Raw genomic sequence first — 27,627 nt, 5'->3', positions numbered from 1 at the left:
GGGAGCAGGTGTTTTTCTTAGAATGCTGTGTTCTTCTTCCGCCATGCAAAGCGCTTTTTGTTATGACCAAATAACTCAATTTTTGTCTCTTTGTTCCAAAATGAATCTGATTTGTCTAAATGAGCATTTGCATATAACAAGTGACTCTGTTTGTGGCATGAGTGCAGAAAGGACTTCTTTCTCATCACCCTGCCATACAGATGTTCTTTATGCAAACTGCGCTGAATTGTAGAACGATGTACAGATACACCTTCTGCATCAAGATGTTCTTGCAGGTCTTTTGAGGTGATCTGTGGGTTGTCTGTAACCATTCTCACAATCCTGCGCATATGCCGCTCCTGTATTTTTCTTGGCCTGCCAGACCTGGGTTTAACAGCAACTGTGCCTGTGGCCTTCCATTTCCTGTTTAAACCTATGAGATAGCTTTTTGTAGCCTTCCCCTAACCCATGATAGGATCGCATGCTGTCACTCTTCAGAGGACAGTCTTGCACAACTTGCAATTGACCACCTTAAATACCTTTTCTCATGATTGGACACACCTGTCTATGAAGTTCAAGGCTTAACGAGCTAATCCAACCAATTTGGTGTTGCAAGTAATCAGTATTGAGCAGTTACATGCATTCAAATCAGCAAAATTACAAGGGTACCCAAATTTTTGCACAGCCAGTTTTTCACATTTGATTTAATTTCATACAACTAAATACTGCTTCACTAAAAATCTTTGTTCGGAAAACACCCCAGTACTCAGATGTTCCTACGAAATGAAAGACATACCACTGTTATCTTTTTTGTTGAAAGTAGAGTAAATTATTATGCAGGCTGAGAGGGGTTCCCAAACTTTTTTATATGACTGTATATAATCTACCTGTGTGCATTTTCCACCACTCCTCTACGTCACCCTATGTTCCTCCCTCTTCTTAAAATGCGTATTCACCACAGCCATGCCAATCCTTTTCGCAAAATCTACTATCGTCTGACCTTCTTCATTCCTCTCCTTGACACCATACCTACCCATCACCTCCTCGTCTCCTCTGTTCCCTTCCCCAACATGTCCATTGAAATCCGCTCCAATCACCACTTTCTGTTCCTTGGGTACACTGTTCATCACTTCATCCAACTCACTCCAAAAATCTTCTTCTTTCTCATCAATCGCACACCCAACTTACAGGGCATATGCACTAACAACATTCATCATCACACCTCCAATTTACAGCTTCATAATCATTACTCTGTCTGACACTGTTTTCACCTCCAAAACATTTGACATACTGTTCCTTCAGAATAACCCCAACCCCATTTCTCCTCCTATCCACACCATGATAGAACAATTTGAATCCAACTCTGATCCACCTTATTCCCCTTCCATTTAGTCTCTTGCACGGACAATATATCAACCTTCCTTCTTTCAACCTTATTGGTTAACTTCCTCCCCTTACCAGTCATACTGCCAACATTCAAAGTTCCTACCCTCAGTTCCTCTCTCTTTACCTTCCTCCTCTCCTCCTGCCTCCGGACATGTCTCCCCCCTCTTCTTCTCCTTCTTCGGCCAACAGTAGCCCACTTTCCGTCAGCACCCTGTTGGCTAACAGTACTGGTGGCGGTCATTGTTAACACGGGCCTCAACTGATCCAGTATGGAAATTTGTTTTGTTGTCCGCATATTGATTTGGCAAAATTTTACACCAGATGCTCTTCCTGATGTAATCCTCTCCATTTATCCGGGCTTGGGACTGGCACAAAGAAACGCTGGTGGTGACACTATAAAATGCATTTGGTTAATGATTAGTTCGAACACGTACAGCATAGCACCTTGTTGAACAACATACCATAGTGAGATTTCCTTAGGTAGTGGGTGTCAACTTTTGATTCACCTCTGTATCTCCAGATCCTCCAAGTCTGTTTTTTAATTTATTTTTTGCATTTTTTATTGCTATATATAAAAATTTTAAAAAATGTACATTTCAAGGCTTTTTCTCTTCTCATTCTCAAAATCAAAAGAAAATACAGTTGATATCCTATTAGCATCCATCCCAGTATACAACAATGAAAGATTTTCATTCTCCAGTCATGTCTAATCCCAAATTTTCTTTTCAAATCCATACACACTCTTTGCCAAATATTGCACTAAAAGTTATTTTAAAAATCCATATTTAAAAGAAAATTTTCTTAACACATTGACTGCTGGACCATTTATTACCAGAACACAGCAGTATAGGTGTATGCATATATGATAAATAATGAACTGTATCAAAATTCATTAAAAATCTAAGGAAATATATTAAAAAGCAACAGTTTTATTATCAATAGCAACTCTTTGTTTTGACCAGCAACATGACTAAAAGTCTCCATTTGAACAAGAGTCCTAGAATGATGGCCGTAAATATAACATGTTTCTTTGCACTGTCTACACTTGTTGCACACAATACATTTGATAGATGGTGACTGTTTATACTCAATGTAGCGCTGTCTTAACAATTGTGATGATTCGGATACCTTGTGATGAGGAACACTTTCGGAGTAACTATCTGCATCAGTGCCAGAGTCTACAGGTTCCACGTCATCCAATTGATTGTTACTGTCTCAATCATTATCATCAAAATATTAATCTTGCAACAAATCTAGGTGTTTCAAAACAGCAGCTTAACACCTGTTTTGCAAAATCTTAGCTACAGACTTTCTGTTTATAACACTATTTGTCACAAAAACAATTTTTTATGGGTTCCCACTAGGTTACAGAACTTCAGTCGTTAACTGAGATGTAGCAGCAAAGCTCGCCAGCAAGCTGGCTGTGTCTATAGTGGCTGTATACAGAGATTTGAGTTAATATTGTATGTTGCACCTTGATAGGCTCAATGAGATACGACCTAACTTGTACCTCGCGTCAAAGTGTTGAAAATCCTATTTCCCATTTTCCAATGTTCACAAGCTCTTCAATCTCTCCATAGTAACTGCAAATCTCCACGTCACCCTGTAGTTTCCCTTCTACCTCCATTTCCAAACACTTTTGCACCCACCTCCTCTCACTGGTCACATTTCTATTTATTAGAATACTCCTGGTATCTTATTATATCTTCTTTGCTATGTAAATCAGCTTTCAGATCAAAAATGATTCCCTTAAGCTTCTTCCATTGCCTGTAAGGCCCTCTCCTCTCAAAATCAACTGATATTACAAATGAATATAGGCCTTTTATAATGCCCAGTAATCCTTGCACAACTATCCACACTCCATGCTCTGAGCTACTAACCCAAAACATGAGTTGAATTGTTTTCACTTGTCTATAGTCTGGTCTCAGACATCGATTTGTCCGTGACAAATTGTGCATATATATCTCTAAGTCTCAATCTTCTCCATCCCATCAACCAATTCAAGTCCTTGAACATATTTTCCAGACCCTTTGATATAAAGTTATGGAAAATGGTACAACCAATTCCTATTTTTGCGCTCATATCCACCTCTGTTACATATTTAACTGCTTCATAGAATTTCTTTTGTTTGTAAAACAAACATGCATCAAATTCTTCAGTCCCACTGCATATTCATAACCTACTGGTTTCTCCTCTGCCTTTGGCACCATATGAGGCTGCACCAAAACAGAAACATCAGCAAAGAGAATCACAAAGTATTGGAACCAGTGAACAATGATGTGATCTAAAGTCTTGCACAATAAAGCAAAGAATGCACAATCAATCTTTAGCTTAACATCTACCATCCCATTTCCTCCATGTTCCAGATTCCTTTACATATCAGGTATCCTCTGTCATACTTGCTTCCCCACACAAAATACCGTACCATTTTTTAACCTTCATCTTAGATAGTGAGGCAAAGAAAAAACTGTCCCTAAATACATGCACAATTACAATACCTCAGTTTTAAACAAAAAGGCCTTGTCCAGAAAGGTCAAAGCTCTTCTTATCCACACCACCAGTCTGAGCCCAGTTTTACTTATTCTGTTTTCCCAGGTCCTCTTCCTACTCCCAGACTTGTAGAAATCCGCTCCTAGCGCTCCATCCAAACTAAATTATGTTAACTTTTCAAAGCTTGCACATGTGGAAATTCTGTACATCATCATATTTCTTTGTGTTTGTATTGTGTTTGGTGCAATATGTTGACGTGTACAGATTATATACAGTGGATTCATAAAGTATTCAGACCCCTTCACTTTCGGCACACTTTATTGTGTTGTAGATATAAATTTAAATGAGTAAATTTGTCATTTTTGACATTCTAAACTCATAATGACAGAGTGGAAATGTGTTTCCACGTTTTGAAGTTTATTAAAAAACAAAAGCAAAAATCAGTCATTCATATCAGACCTTTCATTACTTCGTAGAAACCCCTTTGGCAGCAACTAGAAACTTTGCATACCTTTATTTGGGCAGTTTATCACATTATTCCTGGCAGATCTTCTCAGGCTTTATTGGATTGGATAGAAAGCATCTGTAAAGTGCCATCTTTGTTCTCTCCACTGATGTTCTATTTGGTTTAGCCATGGCTTTGACTGGGCCACTCAAGGACAGACAAAGGTGAAAGGTGAACTGTTGCCCCAGTCTATGGTTGTGTTGACTGTGGAGCAGTTTTCTTTGATGACTTCTAGGTATTTTGCCTGCATTCATACTTCTGCTCAGACTCCCTGTCACTGCCACTGAGAAGTACCCCATAATAGAATGCTGCCACCATCATGCTTCACTGTAGTCAAGTCAAGTCGGGGAGCATGCACTGGTACAGTGCGTTGCCGCACCCACTACACAACAAAACAACTCAGGATCACAGTTGGCAACCCCCCAGGCAGACACGCAGTCCAGATCCTCCATCCGGAAATGACCCTCTATCTGCTGTAGCCAGGTGTTACGTGGGCAGCCCCTTGGCCTGGTCCAGCCACTCGGGTCCCCAACAATGAGAATCTTACGAGCTGGAAACCCTTGGGGAAATGCGCCACATGGCCGTAGTGCCGTAACTGATGCTCTCTCACAATGCAGGTGATGTGTTTCATTCGGGACTCCATAAGTTGGTTTGACACAAAGAGTACCCAAGGATTATCCGGAGAGACACAGTACCAAAGGAGTCCAGTCTTCGTCTCAGGTCACTGGATAGCGTCCATGTCTCGCAACCATATAGAAAGACAGGAAGCACCAGGACTCTAAAGACTTGGACCTTCATCCTTTTGCATAGATATCGGGAGCTCCACACACCCCTTTCCAGCTACCTCATGACCCCCATGCTCTCTCAATCCATCTACTGACTTCATAGGAAGAGTCACCAGAGACATGAATGTCACTGCCAAGGAAAGTAAACCACTCAACAAGGTCGACACTCTCTCCGCAAATGGACACACTGCTAATGGCTGTGCCCAAGAGGTCATTAAAGCCCTGGATCTTGGTTTTTATCCAGGATACTCGCATGCCCAGACACTCAGACTCCTCACTCAGTCAAGATCTGTGAATCTTTCTTCATCAACAGATGCCCCACAGCCGCTGGACCCCATGACCTTGCCCAACACCCAGTCCATACAAGCATTGAACAGAGTAGGAGCAAGAACACACTTCTAACGAACCCCAGAATCAACTGGGAAAAACACAGAGATTCTTCCTCCACTCTGCACAGCACTCACAGTACCAGTGTATATGATGTCCATGATATCCAGCAACCTCGAGGGGATCCCTCGAACCCTCAGGATGTCCCACAGGGCAGCTCAATCAACTGAGTCGAAAACTTTACGAAAATCGACAAAGGCTGCAAAGAAGCTCTGCTGATATTCACGTTTGCGCTCCATGAGAACCTTCAGTGCTAGGATGAGGTCGATGGTAGACTTCTTAGGCGTAAAGCCAGACTGTTCCGGTCGTTGGTAGGTGAGCAAGTGATCACGGATCCTATTGAGGACGACCCTAACAAGGACCTTACCCGGCACCGAGAGTAGTGTTATCCCCCTCTAGTTGCTGCAATCCAGGCAATCACCCTTCCCTTTCCAGATAGGGCTGACAAGTCTGTTTTACAGTCAGTTGGGATGATGCCAGTCTCCCAAATGGAAGCAAAGATTGCTTGCAATGCCAGGAGGACAGCCTTACCACTTGCCTGGAGAAGTTCACCCCAGAATACCACAGATCCCGGCAGCCTTCCCTCTTCTCAGCTGATTCACCACCTTTGCAATCTCAATGAGGCTGGGTGGTTCACAGCTAATTGGAGGATCAGCCTTAAGGACTGTGGACCCAGAAATATCCAACGACATCTGCTCAAAGTAGCCAGCCCAGCGGGTCACAACTGCAGTGTCATCCGTAAGGACCGTTCCATCAGCTGCCCTGACTGTGACTCTCTGAGGAACAGATTCAGATGTGTGTAATGCTTCAAGTCCTCTGTAAGCAGGACGTGGGTCGCTAGACCACAGATGGTGTGTCACTTGCTCTGAGATTCCTCTAACAAACTCCTCCTTATCTACCCTCAGAGCCCTCGCAGCTGTCCTTCTCAGTTCCCGGTACAGACCAGAGTTGCCATTGAGCTGTGCGCTGCGACTCCTCTCGATGATATCCAGGGTGCCCTGCAAGATGAAACACCTCTTTCTGGGAACACCGGCAACACCAACACAACCCTCAGAAACCTTCAACCTTCAGATCACATTAGGATCGGCAGTTGCACCCATTTCTGCAAGTTCCTCGAACAAACTGTGTGCAAACTCATTAGAAACAGCCTGACCTTGGAGTCTGGCCAAGTCCAGGCTCATTTTCCTAGTAGGTGGTAACCTACTGGACCAAAGCTGGATCCTAAGAGTAGCAACCAAAGGTCTGTGGTCAGAATTCACAAACTGGGCACTTCTGTAGACCCTGGAGTTTTGCAAGAGCCTCCAGTGTCTGCCCACAAGGATGTGATTGATCTCCTTTACTGCACCACCAGTATTGGAGTACCAAGTCCAATGATACGGTTCTGGGCGCTGGAACCAGGATCTAGCAATTTGCAGCCCCTGACCTTTTGCAAAGTCAAGGAACATGGAGCCACTTTCACCACGGTCAACAGACCCATGGGGACCGAGACAATCCTCATAGACAGCCCTGTCAGTTCCAGTGGCTGCATTGAAGTCATCCATGACCAGAGGAATGTCACCTTGTGGGCACCCATCAACCACCGAGCGAAGCTATGAAAAAAAAGGCCTCTCTTGCCAAGACATCAATCATCACAGTCGGAGCATACACTGGGACAACAGACAAGGCACCCAGGGATTGCCGTAATCTGAATCTCATAATACGCTCATTGAAAGGAGTGACATCGGACACCATCGGAAGAAGCCAATCCGCTACAGCAGCAGCTACTCCCCGAGTATGACAGCCATCAGAGCGACCAGACCAATAAAAGGTGTATCCAACTACAGAGATCTGGCCAGTCCCTGGTCTGCGCACCTCAGAGAGTGCCACCACTGAAATGTAGAGTTTACGTAGCTCCTCCGACAGCAGAGGAAGATGATCATCTTGCCGGAGAGACAAGACGTTCCATGTGCCTATCCGTATGGGCCACCTCAAATTGGGACCCAAGTGCTGCTGTGCAGCGGGCAACGCCTTAGCACCACACCAGTTTCGATCTGCAATAGACCTGACCCCATTGGTTCTCAAACGGTTTTGACTCTTCCGGGGATGGGGCTCCCGAAGGCTTTCCCCCATCCCCTTCATGATGCGAGCACCCTTCCTATTGGCGGCTGCAGCAGAGCTACTCCCACGGTGAGCAAAAAAGAGTCCTTTCTCTCGTCTTGGACCTGCATGAAGTTTTTTTACGGTGGCTGGAGTGCCAATCCTGCCACCAACCCCCATGATTTCCCTGCAAGTTGGAGGACTATTTGTTGGGCCAGATGCAGTTTAAAGTCATACCCAGGACAAACTGTCCTGTCCTTCACTGTAGGGATGATTTTAAATGGATAATGAGTAGTTCCTGATCTTCACCAGATAGTGCTTAGAGATCTTCACAAAAAGTTTAATTTTTTTCATGTTACACCAGAGGATTTTTTACTCATGCTCTCTTTCAGTTGTTTAAGTGCTGCCAAACTTTTACTCAAGAGTGTCTTCAGTCTAGCCACTGTACCATAAATGTCTGATTGATCCGTCCTTCCACAATGTTTTTCTATCTCAGTAGGGGACTTCTGAAGCTCTGTTAGAGTGACAGTCGGCTTCTTGGTCACCTCTCTGAAAAAGGCCTTTCTTGCCCAGTTACGCAGTTTGGTTCGAACCATCTTTCATTTGAAAATTTTACAAATTGTTTTATACCCTTGCGCTGAGCTATGTTTCACCACAGTTTGATTGCAGAGAGTTCTTTGGACTACTTGGTTTGATTTTTGTTCTGAAATGCAGTGTGAATTGTGGGACGGGTGTGTGACTTTCTAAACTACTGTATGCCCAATCAATTCAGTTTGTCCCAAGTGGACTCCAATAAAATTCCAGACACATGTCAAGGATAATTAAAGTAAACAGGAAGTCAATGTCAATTTATTTATATAGCACATTTAAAACAACATAGTAATGCTGTGGCCAAAGTGCTTTACAATAATAGAATAAAAGAAAAACAAAACAAATAATATAAAAACATAAATAGAAATAAAATATATGAACATAAAATGAGATACATAATAAACAGAAGTAATGTTATATAATCAATCAGTATTACTGAAGGTCACGGAATGCATGTGAATAGAAATGAGTCTTTAATCTTGTTTTGAACAGTTCAATTGTAGACGACTCCTTTATATGATGAGGTAAAGAGTTCCACAGGCGAGGTGCAGCAGCTGCAAAGCCCCTGTCCCCCTTGGTTTAACACTTGGTACGAGGGACAACAAGAGACAACTGATCAGAGGATCTAAGCACTCTGGATGGCTGGTGTAAAACACACAGTTCAGATAAATAGGCAGAAGCAAGCCCATGTAAAGATTTAAAAAACTAGCAGCAAGATTTTAAAATCAATTTGAAAACTGACAGGCAGCCAGTGTAAAGAAGCTAAAATAGGAGAAACAGAGTCATACTTTCTTGCCCCAACCAGAAAGCAAGCAGCAGCATTTTGGACCAACTGTAACCTGAGTATTAGAGATTTGTTAATCCCAGAATACAGCGAGTTGCAGTAATCGAGGCGAGAAAAGATAAAAGCATGAGTAGCTTTCTCAAGATGCCTAGAAGATAAAAAAGGCTTGATCTTACCTAATAGACGAAGTTGGAAAAAGCAACTCTTGACTACAGAATTAACTTGTTTCTCAAAAGAGAGGTTACTATCAAAGATAACACTAAGATTGCAGACTTGAGGTTTGGAAAAGACAGAGAAAGAGCCGAGAAGTCCAAGACCAATTTGGGCTTTAGCTGATGGACCCACTATAAGCACCTCCATTTTATTTTGATTCAGATCAAGAAAAGTATTAGCCATCCAGGATCTTAGTTCAGACAGACAGTCATGGAGTTGATTTGTTGCAGAGTTGCAGACAGGAATATAAACCTGAGTTTCATCAGCATAGCAGTGAAAAGAAATGTTAAATTTCCTAAAAATCGCTCCAATAGGGTGAAGGTATATAGAGAATAAAATAGGACCCAAAATGGATCCCTGAGGAACACCATATTTAAGAGGAGCAGTAGATGAAAAATGAGGAATTAAAAGTCACTGAAAAGTGTCTACCAGTTAAATATGACCTGAACCAGTTAAGAGCAGCCCCCTTTAAGCCAACAAGATGTTCAAGCTGCATCAGCAATATTTCATGGTCAATGGTGTCAAAGGTAGCAGACAGGTCAAGGAGAAGAAAGACTGCCGCATCACCCGAGTCAGTAATAAGAGAGATGTTGTTGAACACTTTCCGGAGTGCCGTTTCAACACTATGATAATGCCTAAAGCCAGATTGGTAGATCTCAAATAAATTATTGGAGTTAAGGTGATCGACCAATTGATTATAAATAATTCTTTCTAGAATTTTAGCCAGAAACGGCAGTTGGGAAATTGGATGAAAATTGACTCCTGGATCTAATTCTGCCTTTTTAGATGGGGACGGAGTGCAGCATGTTTAAAAAATGAGGGGCACAACCCCCGAACTAATAGAATCATTTATAATGACTAGTAAGGATGGGCCCAACACATCAAAGGCTTCCACTAAGAGACGTGGTGGAACAATATCGAGGGGGCTGGAAGCTGGCTTAAGGGTGTCAATACCTCTTTTTAGCTGTGAAAGTGAGACTAGATCAAAGGATTCTAAGACAATGGCATGATTAACAGTAGGAAGTTTATATTCAATTTGAACAATGCCACAGTGGATAGTATCAATTTTGCTGACAAAGAATGATAGAAACTGATCACATGAATGAACAATGCTATTTAATCCCATCGCATAGTGAGGGTGAATGGTCATATTAATTGAATTAAATAAGACCCTAGAATTCTTTGAATGACGGGATACTAAATCGGCAAAGAAGTCTTGTTTCGTTTCCTTAACTTCAGCCTGGAAATTGAAAAGAGAAGTCCTAAAAATCTGTTTAGAGACAATCAGTCCATCTTTTTTCCAACGCCGTTCAGCAGTTCGACAGGCGCGGCACAGTGATCGTGTATTTTCATTTAGCCAGGGAGCAGGTCTACCCTTATTAATGTGTATCTTGGGCGGAGCAATTGAGTCTAAAACGGTTTTACAGGAAGAATTAAATTTTACGACACAATCGTCTATACCATTATTTTGGTCATGCACATAAAGACTAGAGAAAATGGTTTTAAAATCAGATATAATAGAAGAATTTAAAAAGCGCGAGCAGCATAGGGGACAGCTATTAGTTGGGACATCAACAGTAATATTCAGAGCCATCATTATAGAAAAGTGATCAGTGAAAGAAACATCACATAAATCAATATTATTCACTGAAATATCACAAGTAAGAACGAGATCAAGGGTATGACCGAGGGAGTGAGTTGGCGTATTAATATGCTGTATAAAATCAAATGAGTTCAATAGTGATAAAAAGTCATTGACCAAAGGTTTCGATTGACAACAAACGTGAATGTTGAAATCACCAACAATAAGTACTTTGTTATTAGAGAGGGTGATATCAGCCAGGAGAATAGAGAATTCAGAAATGAAAGTATCATTAATTACAGGAGGTCTATAAACCACAGCAAACAGCAGAGAAGAGGCGCTGCACACTTCGAAAAGTTGAAGTTCAAAGCTATGTCAGTAAAACAAGAAGAGTCACCATTTAAAATCCATGTCTCAGTGATGAAGAAGAAATCCAGATTATCTATACTAATATAAGCCAAAGCCCTCACTGACTGACTGACTGACTGACTGACTGACTGACTGACTCACTCACTCACTCACTCACTCACTCACTCACTCACTCACTCACTCACTCACTCACTCACTCACTCACTCACTCATCACTAATTCTCCAACTTCCTGTGTAGGTGGAAGGCTGAAATTTGGCAGGCTCATTCCTTACAGCTTACTTACAAAAGTTAGGCAGGTGTTTCATTTCAAAATTCAAAGCGTACGGTCATAACTGGAACCTCTTTTTTGTCCATATACTGTAATGGACCTGCAGCTCACTGGCCGTGGGAGGCGGGGTTGCGGGGGGTTGCGTATCGCGTCATCACGCCTCACACGTAATCACGTGAACTGACTGTGAAGGAGGAAAGGACGGCCTTATATGGCGTTCGTTTATAAAACAGCGGACAGGCTGTGTAAAGGCAGCTTCACAAAAAAACAGATCCTTAACAAATTGTTATTGGTATATTTTCCCTCAGTTTAAAAAGGTTTTCTTTTCTTCTTAATAAAAATTTAAAAGCAGAACTTCGCCGCTGCAAAGCGCGCCTGACTTTATTGAAAAGAAACTAAACTTGCAGCGCCGCCGCTATTCAATGACACTTGCCTATCACCTGACTTTATTGAAAAGAAACTAAACTTGCAGCGCCACTATTCAATCACGCGCCGCTATTCAATGACACTTGCCTAACGCCTGACTTTATTGAAAAGAAACTAATCTTGCAGCGCCACTATTCAATCACGCGCCGCTATTCAATGACACTTGCCTAATGCCTGACTTTATTGAAAAGAAACCAAACTTGCAGCACCACCGCTATTCTATGACACTTGCCTAACGCCTGACTTTATTGAAAAGAAACTAAACTTGCAGCGCCGCTCTTCACTGACAACGCCGCTATTCAATGACACTTGCCTAACGCCTGACTTTGTTGAAAAGAAACTAAACTTGCAGTGCCGCTATTCAATGACGCGCCGCTATTCAATTACACTTGCCTTACGCCTGATGAGCCAAGAATTAGGGCGAAACACGTGTCGCGTACTCTTTGCATTATTTGACAGTAAACTATTTTCAACCATTCTATGATCTGCTTCTCACAACTGAAGGCACCGTGGCTGATGTTAGCTGACTTGCTGGCCAACCATAAGCGTTACCTGGTAGGTAACCACCCATACAATCAGATTGTGATTCAGACTACGAATGCCGTGAATGTAATTACCCCGATCTACATACTAGAGAAAACCTCAATGAAGAATAAACAGTGTGTAAGCATACATATTAACACAAGTGCAATTAAACGTGTGCATTTACGGGGTGATTTGTCAGGCTTAAAAGCTCACCTTTTATTAAAAAGGTAAATGCAAACTGTTTTCATTCTGAAGGGCACAAACCACGTTGGATTTCAGCCGTTAAACGCGCAAAAATGTCGGTACACCAGATAAATAAGCGCAACATATTATCAGTTGTATTGTATGCTTACAATACATATAGAAATGTGTTAATCGTTAACTAATAGTATGGGATGGTGTTTTTCGACTCGCGCCTTGATTTAAACGATTCCTTGTCTTGGCGGGTTTGCGTAGCTTATTGTCAATATCTTTACACCTGTTTTTAAGACTTATTGACTGAAACGGGCTTTCACGAAAAAAGTTAGGGCATTGCTACAGGATACACCCTCCACAAGTTAAGGAAGTAAAAATAAAGGTATATATTTTTACTTCCTTAACTTGTGGAGGGTGTATCCTGTAGCAAAGCCCTAACTTTTTTCATGAAAGCCCCTTTCAGTCAATAAGCCTTAAAAACAGGTGTAAAGCTAAACTTGCAGCACCGCTATTCAATTACACTTGCCTAACGCCTCTCCTAAGGGGAGATACTGTGGGATCTGGGCATCAGTCAAAGCACCAATCACAGGCCCGATTAGAAAGCGGGAAGCTGTGATTTGTCGTCTCCCTCCCATGTGACAATCACAGCCCGTGTTACAACGCACTATGTATGTATGTATATATGTATATGTAGATATGTGTATATGTAGATATGTATATATATGTATATGTATATATGTTTACATAACCTCTTTAACACACTACTTCTCCGCGGCGAAGCGCGGGTATTTTGCTAGTCTGAGGTAATAAAGTCTTGCAGAATAAAAGTTTTATTGGACACTGATCTCACGTTCAAGAGAGCGGCCTTGATAGAAGTAGAAGAGCTCGTTGCAGGATGAGCACGGGTGAGGGTATGAAGATTAGCAGTGTTTACTACTCGATTGCAGACCGAGGAAAAGTAATGCTGTCTTGAAATGGAGAAATTAAATCTTGTGTCCAGCGCCCATGAACCAGTGATGGAGTCCTGAGCAGGAGATGATAGGTCATAAACGACTCACAGGCATCGGGAATCAAAGCTCTGGGACTTGAGTCGGTGTTGTTTAACAACAATTCCGGCTCTTTTCCCACAATGGCGGCGGGTGCGTTTGCGTCTCCGAGGGGCATTCAACTCACTGATACAGGTGAACACCGGCGTCCAGGTGAAGAAGTCAGGAGGTGAATAATACAAAGGTGGAGGTTCACAAAAAATCCAATCAGGAGATGAAAATTGAGGGGAAAGCAAGCCAGAAAATATGTTTAGTAAAGACTCACGATCATAGGACAGTGGCCATTGGGATAAACTAAAACATGAAAACAAAGTTAAAACATAGACTAGAGAGACGAGCAGATGGCCAGCCACACCAGTCGGCACCATCTTTGATCTCTGATATTATGCACCTGACCACAATTTGGAAGGCTACAGTGAAGGGTCTGAATACTTATATAAATTAGATATTTGAGTTTCTGATGTTTAATAAATTTGCAAGCCTTTCTGAGAACATGTTTTCATTTTGTCATTATGGGCTACTGAGTGTAGATTGATGGGCAAACATGGCAAATTTATCCATTTAAAATTAAATTTACAAAACAACAAATTGTGCAGAAAGTGAAGGTTGTATGAATACTTTATGAATCTACTTTATAAAATGTTGTGATAATAAATAGTGTAAAGCCAATTGTTATATCTATGTTTTTAATACCAAGAAAAAATCCTTGTAACTACTGGATGTTGCTTGGCAATAAAGTTCAAATGAACTCAGAGAGCTCAGCTATAACCTTTAACTGTAACTTATTTGTGGATTTTATTTTCTCATATTTTACTGTGTTCTGTTTTCATTTACTCCCTACCTTTAATCAAAGTAGTAACGTTTTTCTTCCCCCAGGGTGCTTCTTAGCCACAGAGTAGTAGAAAATTAAAATTGCTTCATTGTGACTGAAATAAAACAAATGGGTTACATTAGACACCTAACATAAACATTACATATCAAGAAGGATGATATTCACAAATGTCATATGTTCAGCTTCCTCTACACAAAAAAAAAACGTAAACAGTAATTAATTCTTGGTTTGAAGAGGGCTGTTGAATTGTCATCAAAAAAGGGCAAACTTTACACCTGGAATTTTTTTCCAATTTTGGGTCACTGAAGCTTTTTTCTTCCTGCTAAGAATTAGCAGGCACAGCACAAATGCAGTCAGTGTATATCTCATGTGCGGTTACAAATGTCTTAGCTAGACTTTATTTTTAAAACTATCCCCGCAGTGAGATGCTTGAGGAGTGTGGCTTTTATAGTTCTAATGAAGCAGTACTCAGGAATTAATAAGAATCATTGTCTTCTACAAAGCTTAATCTGAAAGTACTCATTGTCAGTCTTTACCTAGAGGAATATACTCACAAACATTTTTTAGCCTATAAAAGAACTTTTGTACTGTCTGAACTATTATAGTGCACTTTTTAGAGTTACATCCCATGTTTTTTCAGAATAAAATAAAAAAGCCAAAAAAAATGAAATGTCCATAAAAAATAAAGTACTGTATGCAAATATGCACCATTAGCATTTAGATAAAATATACTTTAAGCTTCTTCTTTCTTTAAATGTATACCAGAATTAAAGAGGAGCTTCATATTTATAGGTTTGCATTCACAGAAAGGCACTTTTGATTCTTAGTTAGACCTTAGGGGGTCTGCAAGGTGCACTGAGCAGAGGGTGAGAGGGCTGTAGCAGAAGATGAGTTCTAGATTTGTAAGGAGAGCAGATCATAGATAATAGAGGAGTCTGAGACAGGAAAAACAAATTAAGAAAAGCTGTTCTGAGGCTACGTAAAGCACTCATTTTGCAGGAAAGGAACAAATGTAATACATCAGCTGGTGGTGCTAGAAGAAAAAGAATAGTCCTGAAGTTCAATTAATATAAGATGCTACAGCTATACAATAGTTATTTACTCTTATCACCTGTCCCTTTACCTCAATAGGAATCCAAAGTGGACATTTCTGTTTTATTTAATTAATAATGGCTGATGCCAGATATGAACATGTATAGGTGTCAATTCTGCATCTTCATTTAACAGTAACAGTATTTGACAATATAGTCTTCTTCAGTGTAGCAATAACCTATTTTCATCATGAATAAACTGGTATACCATCAAAACTTGGCAATACATAACTGGAGCAGCAATCACCTGAACTCAAAAGCATCTTAGTAGTGGTATTAGTAGTAGTCATAATAGTACTGTCAAGTGTGCAGAGTAGAAGTGGTGTTTTTGGAATACAAATTAGGGTGGGGCCACATGGATCAGGATGATAGATGCTATCAAAAGGTATGGAGCCATACTAAGAAGCCACACAGAGACTGTGTGCATGTGTGTGAGATAGAGGGAGATAAAGTTTGATCAAACACTTAAAAAGCAGCACTTATGATAACTGACCGTCTGCTTACTACTATTGGCCTGGATAAGAAGCTGTCAGTGAGCCTCGGGAAGTATCTTGACTAGGATTGGCTTGTGGATTTGGGGAAGTAAGTGCAGATGGCACTGCCTCTGACTCCAAATGAGCATTTTGAGTTGGAGCTGGCAGCGTAACCATTCAGTTAGTCAATGTGGCAGAGATAATATCATTGGAGCTACATGGAAGTAGATGGTGAAGTGATAGCAGGGCAATGAAGGATTGTGAAGGAAAGAGACAGCATCCATTTAATCTCCAATTAGGGTATGATTGAAACAAACTATATTTCATAATGTATTGGGCTATCAGCAATAACATGAATATCTGTTGTAATAAAGGCGGTATATATGCGCCCGACCCAACACAGATTGGCAACGAAGGCACGTATAAAAGTAAATAAACTTTTATTTTTCTTCACGTGTGGGGCACGTCTTCCTCATGTCCCACAGGCAGCACACAGTTCCAAAAGCACTACACCAAAACACACACTCCTCCTCTACTTCTTCTTTGCACCACCACTCCTCCAGGCAAGCGTTGTCATTCTCCTCATGACTCAGGCTCCTGGAGTGGTGGCTGCTAGTTCATTTTATAGTTCACCCAGAAGTCCTTCAGGTACTTGACCACCTGCACCTCTGGGTGTGGCTGAACTACAGCCCGGACAGGCCCAGGAACCCCTGCAGTGCCTTCTGGTGGCCACCCTGGTGGCTGTGGAGAACTCCATCTCCCATGGAGCCCTGCGGGTATCTGAGGCATTACAGTCACCCAGGGGGGCTGCCACCAAGTGGTCCAGGGGAGGTACTGTGCAGCCCGTGTTTGCTCCCCGGAACATACACAGAAGGGGCGTCCCCAACATTTTATTCCATCATGCGATACAATGACCAAATGACAGCATTAAAATATATCTGAGTATCAACATTAAATACTCATCGCCATAAGCAATATGCAAAACATAGTCATAAACTTCCATTTTTTGTTCAATGAACAAAGAATTAAATTGTTTTGTACATAAGTAGTCTACATGAGTCATGATAATAATGATGACTACGCCAAAACAGCAAGATTTGCAAATTTCTGCACCCTATAAACTGTATCCTAAAAAAATGCTTAAAATAGGTGACAAGTTGTTTAAACATTTTAACAATTTACTAAACACATTTCTGAGTTTTCTACTTATCTAATTTTTGCACATCACCACCTGCCAAATGTGAAGCGGTCGGGATGAGGATCAGCATTTCCAAGTCCAAGGTCATGGTTCTCAGCTGGAAAAGGGTGGAATGCTCTCTCCTGGTTGGGGATGGGGTATTTCTGTAAGTGGAAGAGTTTACATATCTTGTTCATGAGGAAGGGAATAAGGAAACGGGATATCTGATTGGAGTGGCATTTGCAGTCATGCAGACATTATGCTGGTCAATTATGGTGAAGAAGAAGCTGAGCTGAAAGGCAAAGCTCTCAGTTTACTGGTTGATCTATGCTCCTATCTTCACCTATGGTCACGAGCTGTCAGCTGACTGAAAAAAACTAAACTATGGACACAAGCAATATAAGGAGTGTAGACATTCAGAATGTGCTCAAAGTAGAGTTGCTGTTCTTCCACATTAAAAGAAGCCAGTTGAGGTGGTTCAGGCATCTGATTAGGATGCCTCCTGCATGCCTCCCTGGGAAAGTGTTTCAGACATGTCCAACTGGGAGGAGGCCTCGGGGCAGGCCCGTGACATGCTGGAGATATTATATCTCTTGGGCACACCAGATGATTAATAAATGGTGGAAGGCACTAAGGTGCTAAGGACAGTTAATTTAATTGAACAAGATTGAGAGAATAACAGTATTCAATGTGGAAATCTGCTGTGGTGCAGTGATGTCACTGCACATGAATTGAAGATGACAAAGGACTGCAGAAGTTACAAATATTATGGGCAAACATTTTTACCCAAGGCGGGATACATTACAATTTTTTCAATATATGTTTTACAATTAGAGCACAGATAGCTAAAGTGAGTTGTTCACTGTCACAAAATGATTTGGAGATTATGCTGTCTCATTCATCTACTGTATAGCTTAGTTGTTGCTGTTCTGACAACTTTTAAGGTGTATAGGAAGAAAGGGGAAAGACAAAAGTCAAAAACAATGCACAGATCAAATCCAAAATAAACTAGCCTATCTTTCATCTTGCCAAAGAAGTTGCTTACAAAAATCCAAGTTAGGAAACAGAAAGAAAAGTCAGAAGCCAAAAAAAACTAGTAAGAATAATCGCAAATGATAGTTACTATATCCACAAACTCAAATAGTGAAGTTTCTGTGAGTTCGAGTCATAAATTATCTTGTCAGTAACGTCGTCTGACTTGATTTTTGATCTCCACACAGTGAGCAACTCTCATTCACATTGTAGCAATGAAGCTTCCAAATGGCAACTTCCATAAAACAAAACGGCGTCGCAGAAAAGACACCAAACTAAAATGGGACAAAATTCCCACTAATAGAAACCAACTCTATATTAAAAAAAAACCTTTTTTTTAACTGTTTGACATTTAAAACATATGTTCACACTGAATGAAAATTTACTGAAAAAGCACAGAAAAAAAAAATCATAATATAATCATAGCAATTATCATAATTCAGCATTTTTCAATATTTTTTTCTGGATATTTGCACATTTTACATTTATATAATATAGCTGCAAGTTAGTCCTGATGTGCAGGTTTTTTGATGTAAATCTAAAACTCATTGTGGAGCGTGTTAGCTAGGCAATTCAATTTAGATGTCTAGATCTTTGTGTGTTTCTGACTATGACTTTTTGTTAATGTTTTGGTGCTTTTGGATAATTGATTCTCTGGATTTCAACTTTTCCTGTTTTGGACTCCACTTCTGTCTCTTCCCCCAGTCCTGTTCTCTCTCTCTTGGCTTCAATACTTTATGTCTAGTATACACTGGACCTATGAGCCTGAGTGAAATTTTGTGATGGTCTATGATAATAATAAACAACTAGAGTATGTGATTTGAGATGTACTTTACTAAGAATAGCTCATTTAACAAGAGTGTAATAGAGCTCAAAGTATAAGACTGTTATGGTTCAAAGACAACAGTTTCCCTGAATTTAACAACTCTACCAGCTTTCAAGGCAGTAAGCATTTTCAGGCAGCTCATCTGGTTAAGTTACTTAAAATGCTTAGACTAGAAAGAGACCACAGGGTAGAGTACAGAATAGAAATATTAAGAAAAGGAAATGTGCCTATACCTAAATGTGTGCATACACTGAATTTGTAACTGAAGACAAAAAAGAAAAACTAGATGGTATAATTCAACATCAATTGATTTTGAATTCAAAGAAAGCTGACTTACTCTCATTCTACAAACTCTATGCAAATAACTCCCTTACTGTAGCATTGCAGTCATTAGGGTCCACAGTCCACAGTGGTATGCAGGCAACATGCCACAGAGGCTTATTGTAGATTCAGTACAAAAGACTTAATTTGCATGTGGGCCAATAAGATCTATGCCGAAAAGGGAAAAAATAATTAGCTTGAAAAGAATGACTAGGAGTTTTAAATGCAGAAGGAACAAATTATAGATGCTCATTATTAATTAAAAACTCCACGATTCTTTTCACTTTTTGTAACATAATAATGAGAGGTGAAATGCACAATATGTACCACTACCTTGTAAGAAAGGTCAGGCTGCAGAACATTTTATAAATCTCTGTTAAAGTTTAACAAAGTTAGTAAACTATTTATATCTTTTATATATTATTTTCTAGAACTTTCCAAATGCCTTCTGTCTTGCTATATAGGCAGTAGTGATGTTAATTTTCAGTAGGCAGCTATATTACAAAATATCTCCTGCATTTATTAGAAGACATCTGTAGAAAATACAAAAGTTATGTAAGGAATAAGATTAGAGGTACAGAGCATATGCACAGTAACTATGGTTATATTTATATATGAAATTATTTTGCCACTTGATTCTTTGTATTAAATTAATTAAGATGTGTAGTAATAATCACACCTTTGTAATCACATAATCTCATTTTCATAATAAAGAGCTTTTTAACATGTTTTCTCAGATGAGCATCCCTTACTTGTATCATTCACTTAGATTATAAAGATAGACAACAATTCAAACCAGCATGTCAGAGTGAATCTGTTAGGTCTACTGTTCTTGCTTTTAGTTTTTATTAATAGTTTATCAGAACAGTTTTAGAAGGCATGGTAGCATTGTGGTTAGTACTTGTGCATCACAGTGCTAGAAGACCAAGTTTAATTGTTGTGTGAGAAGTTTGTATGCTGTCACACTTACCACATTTACAAGAGTTTTCTCTGGTTTCCTTCCAAATCCAAAGTAATTTCTCATTGTCCAACCTGCTATATCCTAACACAGGGTCACGGGAATCTGCTAGAGCCAATCCCAGCCAACACAGGGTGCAAGACAGGAACAAATCCCAGGCAGGGGAAACACCCACACCAAGCACACACTAGGGACAATTTAGGATCGGCAATGTACCTAACCTGCATGTCTTTGGAATGTGAGAGGAAACCCACACAGACACGGGGAGAACATGCAAACTCCACACAGGGAGGACCCGGGAAGTGAACCCAGGTCTCCTAACTGCGAGGCAGCAGCACTACCACTGCACCACCATGCCGCCCCAAAGTAATTTCCATCTCAAAATATATGTGTATTTGAGTATGTGTGAAAAAAATGTTGTACATTCTGGCTAGAAAAAATAAACAATGACTGATCTACCAGGGCAGAAACAAATGTAAACCAAAAGGCTATTGTCAGAGAGAACAGGTGGGAAACGAGAGAAACAGAGACTGAAATAAAGAGAATCAATAACCTAAAACACCAAAAGCCAAAAGAATAACCCAAAGTGAAAGTCAGAAACACACAAAGTTTTAGATACCTACATTGATTTCCTTAGCTAACACACACCACAAAGAGTTTTTACCTTTGAAATGAGGAACTTGGACATCATGGACTACTTCACAGCCATCCTTTATAAATGTAGAATGATGAGTCAAAATGTTATGTGACCAACTCTGGGCATAGAAATAGTAAAATCCGAAAAAAATAAAACGGTATTACAAAAAACTGAACTGTGATAATGACTAAAAGTGGAATTCTCAGAACACTGTTTCTTTACATTAAGCAGAACTGAAGGAAGACATTTATTCAAATATCCAGTTCTTTGATTTACTGTTCCTAGCCAAGGTATGCTGAAGCTTTTTCCAAGAGCAAAGGGTTCAAGAAACAGAACTAACTGAAAATCTGTGGTGGGACACTTTTACACACATACTATACACACACAAATGTTCATTCACAATTTAGTGTCATCTATCTACTGTCATCTGTACCTAAAACTTTGGATCACCTACTACATGTAGACATATAGTTAATGTAATTATTACATTTAATGATAAATAAGAAATCAAGCTAGGAATGCATCTAGTTCACTACAGGAAAGCAAGTTTCAGGAACAAAAGTTGTCAAGGTTTCAGCTTCAACTACATCATTTAGTAGTTTGTTGCAAATTTCCCACAGTTCTTTGCTTAAAGAAGTGCTTTCTACCTTCATTCCTAAATACACTTCCCCTGAATTTCCACTGGTATCCTTGAGTACATGATTCACTGTTAAATTGAAAGAATTCTACTCAACCTAATTTATCAATGCCTTTGAGAATTTTGAAAACCTGGATTAGGTCCCCACACATTGTACTCTGCTCAAGACTAAACAAGTATAATTCTCTGAGTCTCTTGTTAGAGTATGAATGGAAGAATGGCAGTGGACAGATGCAGATACATTGCAGGAACCAAAATGTTTAACAGCATATGCATAGTACTGTATTTTATTGTTAATATATACAAAAGCATACCATACAGTATATGTTTCTCATATCTGTTTATTACATGTGAAATGCAAGTATCTGTGCTGCTGCACAAATGTGCTAAATATGTGTACAGTTCCTATGGCACTTGGCTGTCAGTCAGTCTTACTTAATCTTATTTATTTTTTCTTTTCTTGTAACTTTTTCTTTGACATTTTGTAAAGTACTTTGAGCTACACCGTTTGTATGAAAATGTGCCATATATAATAAACGTTGTTGTTGTGTCATCATAACCTCCTAAATCCTTTTCAGAAGTTGCTTCCCTTAGTTTCCTTTTTGTTGCTTTCCTTTCCTTGGCGTCTCCCATCTTGTATTTAAAATTGACATCTCTCTCAGTCATGTGTAGCACTTGGCGCTTTTCTACATTAAGCTACATTTTCTAAGTGTTTGCGCAATTCTGAAACTTATACAAGTTTTTTGGATTTGTTTTTGCTACCTCCTCAATGTCTGCTATTGCTCCAATTTTAGTATCATTAGCAAAAGTTACAGTTTACTAACTGTACCAAAATCTATGTCATTAATGTGAGTTAGAGTAATTGTCTCAGGACAAACCTTCCTGAGGAACCCCACTGATAACCTCACTCCACATGGAGCGTTCTCCTCTTATCTGTACTCTTTTCTCTTGCCGGTTCACCAGCTTGAGATCCAGTTTCATGTAAACAGTTTGATGGACACATTACACCGATCAGTTGTATAATCTCTGCAGATTGTGTATTACATGATTTTTGTGTATCTTACAATGAACAATGCATTGAAGATGACACTGAAGTGCATGTGGAGAATGAAGAGGATGAAGAAAATGAGCATGAAAATTATGCTGTCTAGAAGGTCCACAATATTAGAAATGTTTTATTTGCATTAGGGTGGTCTACAAACCACCACAAACAGTTGATGTTTGTAGTCTTTCCTCCACAAGGCTTTCTTAACATTTACCTTGGGATAGTGTGACATTTTGACCTGAATGTGAAACATTTAGAGGTCGCTCAATTCTGAAAATTTTATTTGTATTATTACTATGTACATACTTTTACCTGGGGTTCTTAACTGACTAAGTGATTAGTAAACAATATATATAAATGAAACAGAAAACATTCTGGTAAAAAGGTGGAGTTAACAGAGCTTTCTATTACTAAGCAGAAGTTTCCATAACATTCTAAGATTAAGTAGGAGTTTCAAGAACATTCTAGTAGTAAGTAGGAGTTTCTATTTTATTTCTTGTTTATTTGTGGTCATTTATCTGGTAATGACCATACCCTACATAAAGTGTTGAAAAATTCACATTTGTTAAGTTTTACACTTAACAGCTGTAACACTAACAGTATGTTACTTTAATATAGGAGTTATTGACCTAATATGGCTTTATCTGGCTTTATGGTTTAAGATTTGACCAAGAGAACTGGTTGCATTAAATGCCACTCTCTCATTTATCCAAACTAAGACTACCATGTAGACTCAACATGCATGCTGCAGCTAGTCCAGGAATTTATGTTTTGAAAATATTCCTTTTTAAGGCTCAGTTTTAGGATGACTGATGTGAATCCAAGGTTATCACAAATATTGCTCTGTCAGTCTTGTTTTTGTCAGATAGTGGAATGAAGCATCATTTACAATCCAAGCTCCTTTCAATGACATCAAATTTTTATCAGTTTCTAAGACTTACCTAAACCAGGCAGTTGCTGGTAATGCATATGCAGCATTTTCAAGGTACCTCTGGTTTTTATCAGTACATTGACAGGCTTAGCCCGTTTTGATGACACAGTCTCATCAAAAACAAATGAAAAGATGGTGCAAAGCCTGCAGCAGCCACCATTACCAGACATTCCTCAACATCTTGTAAAAGAAAAGACACAACTGCACATAAAGGTTTGGGGTTTCCGGCTCCGTATACTGTAAAGAAGTTGCAAATCAAAGTTATATAGTCCAGAGTACAATCAATCCACTGCTGAACAACAATATGGCGTGATGGGGGAACATTTATAGAGGGGACCGGAATTAAACAGAGGAATGCTGGGTAGTGAGTTGTGGTGTATTCTGGGATCCTGACGTCATCAGAGGGAAGGAAGATGCAGAAGTGGAGGAACGGGAGACGGTTCAGGGTGTCGGCGTTTCCTTCTTTCTAGGAAAACAAAGAGAAAAAGGTTAGTTGCCTGTCCGTCCCGTATGGCTTTCGGATTTCGCGCTACTACCCGGGTCGTTCTGCGACTCCCCATGCGCGCATGCGTGACAATCTTAAGCTGACAAATGACTATGAACAGCTGAAGGATGAAGCTAAAGGATCTGGTAAAATGTCTCAATGCATGCTCAATAATCCAGGTAAGGAAATTCTAGAAAGTTGATTCTGTTCATCTGAACAAAGTTTTTTCCGTGGGAGATATGTTACATCACTCACCCAAGTGACTTCCTAGAGTACAAAATAGGTGTCATCAGGACTCTACAACACAGAGCAAACACCATACTCACAGACACAGCTGCCAGAGAAGCAGAAGAACATCATATCAAAAAGGCCCTGAGTAAATGTGGTTATCCCAGCTGGACTTTTGTCAAAGCAGGGAAGACACCAAAAGAATGCTCTAAACAATCCAGGAGAGAGGAAGGACAACCGTTGGCTAATCAAAAACCTTTGGTGATCCCTTATGTGTCAGGAGTTTCGGAACAGCTGAGATGCATTTTTTCAAAATACCAGGAGCCTCATGCATAACGGCGTACGTAGAATTCGCACCATAACATGACAGAAGCACAAAAGCTGAAATGTGCTTATGCACAAAAAAAATCCAGATGCATACATCTGTGCGAACGCCAGCTTCCACGTTCTTCTGCTACTTAAATCCCGGTCCGTGTGAAAATTAACGCACGTGCACGCGCCTGCTGTCCTGCCCCAACTCCTCCCAGAATTAGGCTTCTTTGAATATGCGAATCAATATAAATAGCCCTTAATCTCAGCACTCTGTGAAAAGGCAATTGCAAAAGCAAGAGGGAAAATAGAAGAATTTCAGCGAATACCAAAGAAAAACGTACTATTTGTTGATTTAAACAACAAAAGGAAGTTGATCGAGTGACATAAAGTGTCGGAGAAACTCAAAAGCTCAAGTTCACAAAGTTGCACAGTGCCGAAATAAAAAAGAAGTTGTCAGATATCAAAGTCACTGTGAAAAGGCGAGTCGTAACCCACCGTCAGAGTGTCATATGAAAGCTTATTAGGGTACAGAGAAAAAAAAAAGACACACACTGTGAAAAAAGCAGGAAATGTCAACTTTAATCTCGAAATTTCCACTTTAATCATATAGTTTATTTTGTCATTAAAGTAGAACGTCATAAACTTCATCTTGAAATCGTTTAATTTACTAGTTTCTCAAATCCCATCGTAACTAAAGTAGCACGTTAAATGCTTTGTTTTGTATTTGATCTTCTGTGTGGGTGAATCACTACATGCTTCCGGGCTATCTCTTCCTCCGACAGGACACATAATTCATTACATTCGTAATATTACAGCTCTCTGAATGATTAAAATACTGAGAAGTATATGTGGTATCATTTTCATGATGATAGGAGTTAAAGCATGTTATTAAACTTGGGAAAACGGTGGTGCAGTAATTGTTCATGTCTCACACAAGATGCTTGCTGCGCCATGCGCGACATTCAATGAAATACTTTATTACAGAAGTACTGTCTCTTTCAAACGTACTAACCCCCAATTCCTGTCCTTACTTTTCTTTCTCCAAATACCCAATCGCCACACAATCAGCTCTGTAATAGACGTTAAGCCATCTGTAAGCTCAGAATGCCGATTCTTCAAAACTTTTAAGGAACATTGAAATATCTTCGTAGTACGTGTTTAATTATTCTATCCATCTATCCTTCCAGTGTCGCTCCAGCCACAGCAAGAATACAGCAGGCAGGAACAATCCATGAACCAAGCTCCAGCTCCTCACTAGTGCGGCAGCACTGTGTAGTTAAAGTTAAAGTTTTATTTGTATAATGTAATAAACATATTTTGCTGCATTTCATCTTAAAAATGATATCGTCATCATATGTAAATATGCGCTTTATAAAGTGGCTCAGGTTGTGCAATATTATAACTGTATTACAAGTTTACAGTGAGGTAATTGTACTTATAAGTACAAACAGTTCTACAAGGAGCACTTGATGGACTGATTGAGTGCGTTTAGAGTTCTTGGGATGAAACTGTTTGTGGACCACGAGGTCAGTACAGGAAAGACTCTGAAGCGTTTGTCGGATGAGAGCAGTTCAAATAGCGAATGAGGCAGCGTGTACTTGATGCTGCATACCGATAATTCTCTTTCCGATCAGCTGCTGTACAGCTGTGATTCACACTCAGATACAGTGATATAAATACTCCGAGTGGTGCAGTGAGAGTAATATGGAAAAAGATGATCCAATGTGGCAACCCCTAACAAGTGCAGCTGAAAGGAGAAGAAGAAGGTGCAGTGAGAGTAACAATGCTAAAGCAGTTATAGTATTTGGAATAGTTTGACCATTCTGTGAACCATTATATTGTTACAGGTTAATTACAATCAGATGCATTAAACTAATAAACAATATGCGGTTAATTTCAGTGTATTTACAGTGCATCACTTTTTCCACATTTTGTTATGTTACAGCCTTTTTCCAAAATGGATTAAATTAATTTTTTTCCTCAGAATTCTACACACAACACCCCATAATGACAACGTGAAAAAGTTTACTTGAGGTTTTTGCAAATTTATTAAAAATAAAAAAACTGAGAAATCACATGTACATAAGTATTCACAGCCTTTGCTCAATACTTTGTCGATGCAACCTTTGGCAGCAATTACAGCCTCAAGTCTTTTTGAATATGATGCCACAAAGCTTGGCACACCTATCCTTGCCAGTTTCGCCCATTCCTCTTTTGCAGCACCTCTCAAGCTCCATCAGGTTGGATGGGAAGCATCAGTGCACAGCCATTTTAAGATCTCTCCAGAGATGTTTAATCGGATTCAAGTCTGGGCTCTGGCTGGGCCACTCAAGGACATTCACAGAGTTGTCCTGAAGCCACTCCTTTGATATCTTGGCTGTGTGCTTAGGGGTCGTTGTCCTGCTGAAAGATGAACCGTCGCCCCAGTCTGAGGTCAAGAGAGCTCTGGAGCAGGTTTTCATCCATGATGTCTCTGTACATTGCTGCAGTCATCTTTCCCTTTATCCTGACTAGTCTATCAGTTCCTGCCGCTGAAAAACATCCCCACAGCATGATGCTGCCACCACCATGTTTCACTGTAGGGATGGTGCCTGGTTTCCTCCAAACGTGACGCCTGGCATTCACACCAAAGAGTTCAATCTTTGTCCCATCAGACCAGAGAATTATGTTTCTCATGGTCTGAGAGTCCTTCAGGTGCCTTTTGGCAAACTCCAGGCGGTTGCCATGTGCCTTTTACTAAGGAGTTGCTTCTGTCTGGCCACTCTACCATACAGGCCTGATTGGTGGATTGCTGCAGAGATGGTTGTCCTTCTGGAAGGTTCTCCTCTCTCCACAGAGGGACCTCTGGAGCTCTGACAGAGTGACCATCGGGTTTCTTGGTCACCTCCCTGACTAAGGCCTTTCTCCCCCGATCGCTCAGTTTAGATAGCCGGCCAGCTCTAGGAAGAGTCCTGGTGGTTTCAAACTTCTTCCACTTACGGATGATGGAGGCCACTGTGCTCATTGAGATCTTCAAAGCAGCAGAATTTTTTCT

Source organism: Erpetoichthys calabaricus, chromosome 8, assembly GCF_900747795.2.
Source record: "Erpetoichthys calabaricus chromosome 8, fErpCal1.3, whole genome shotgun sequence".
Lineage (NCBI taxonomy): Eukaryota > Metazoa > Chordata > Cladistia > Polypteriformes > Polypteridae > Erpetoichthys > Erpetoichthys calabaricus.
Note: the sequence above shows the minus strand (reverse complement) of the source record.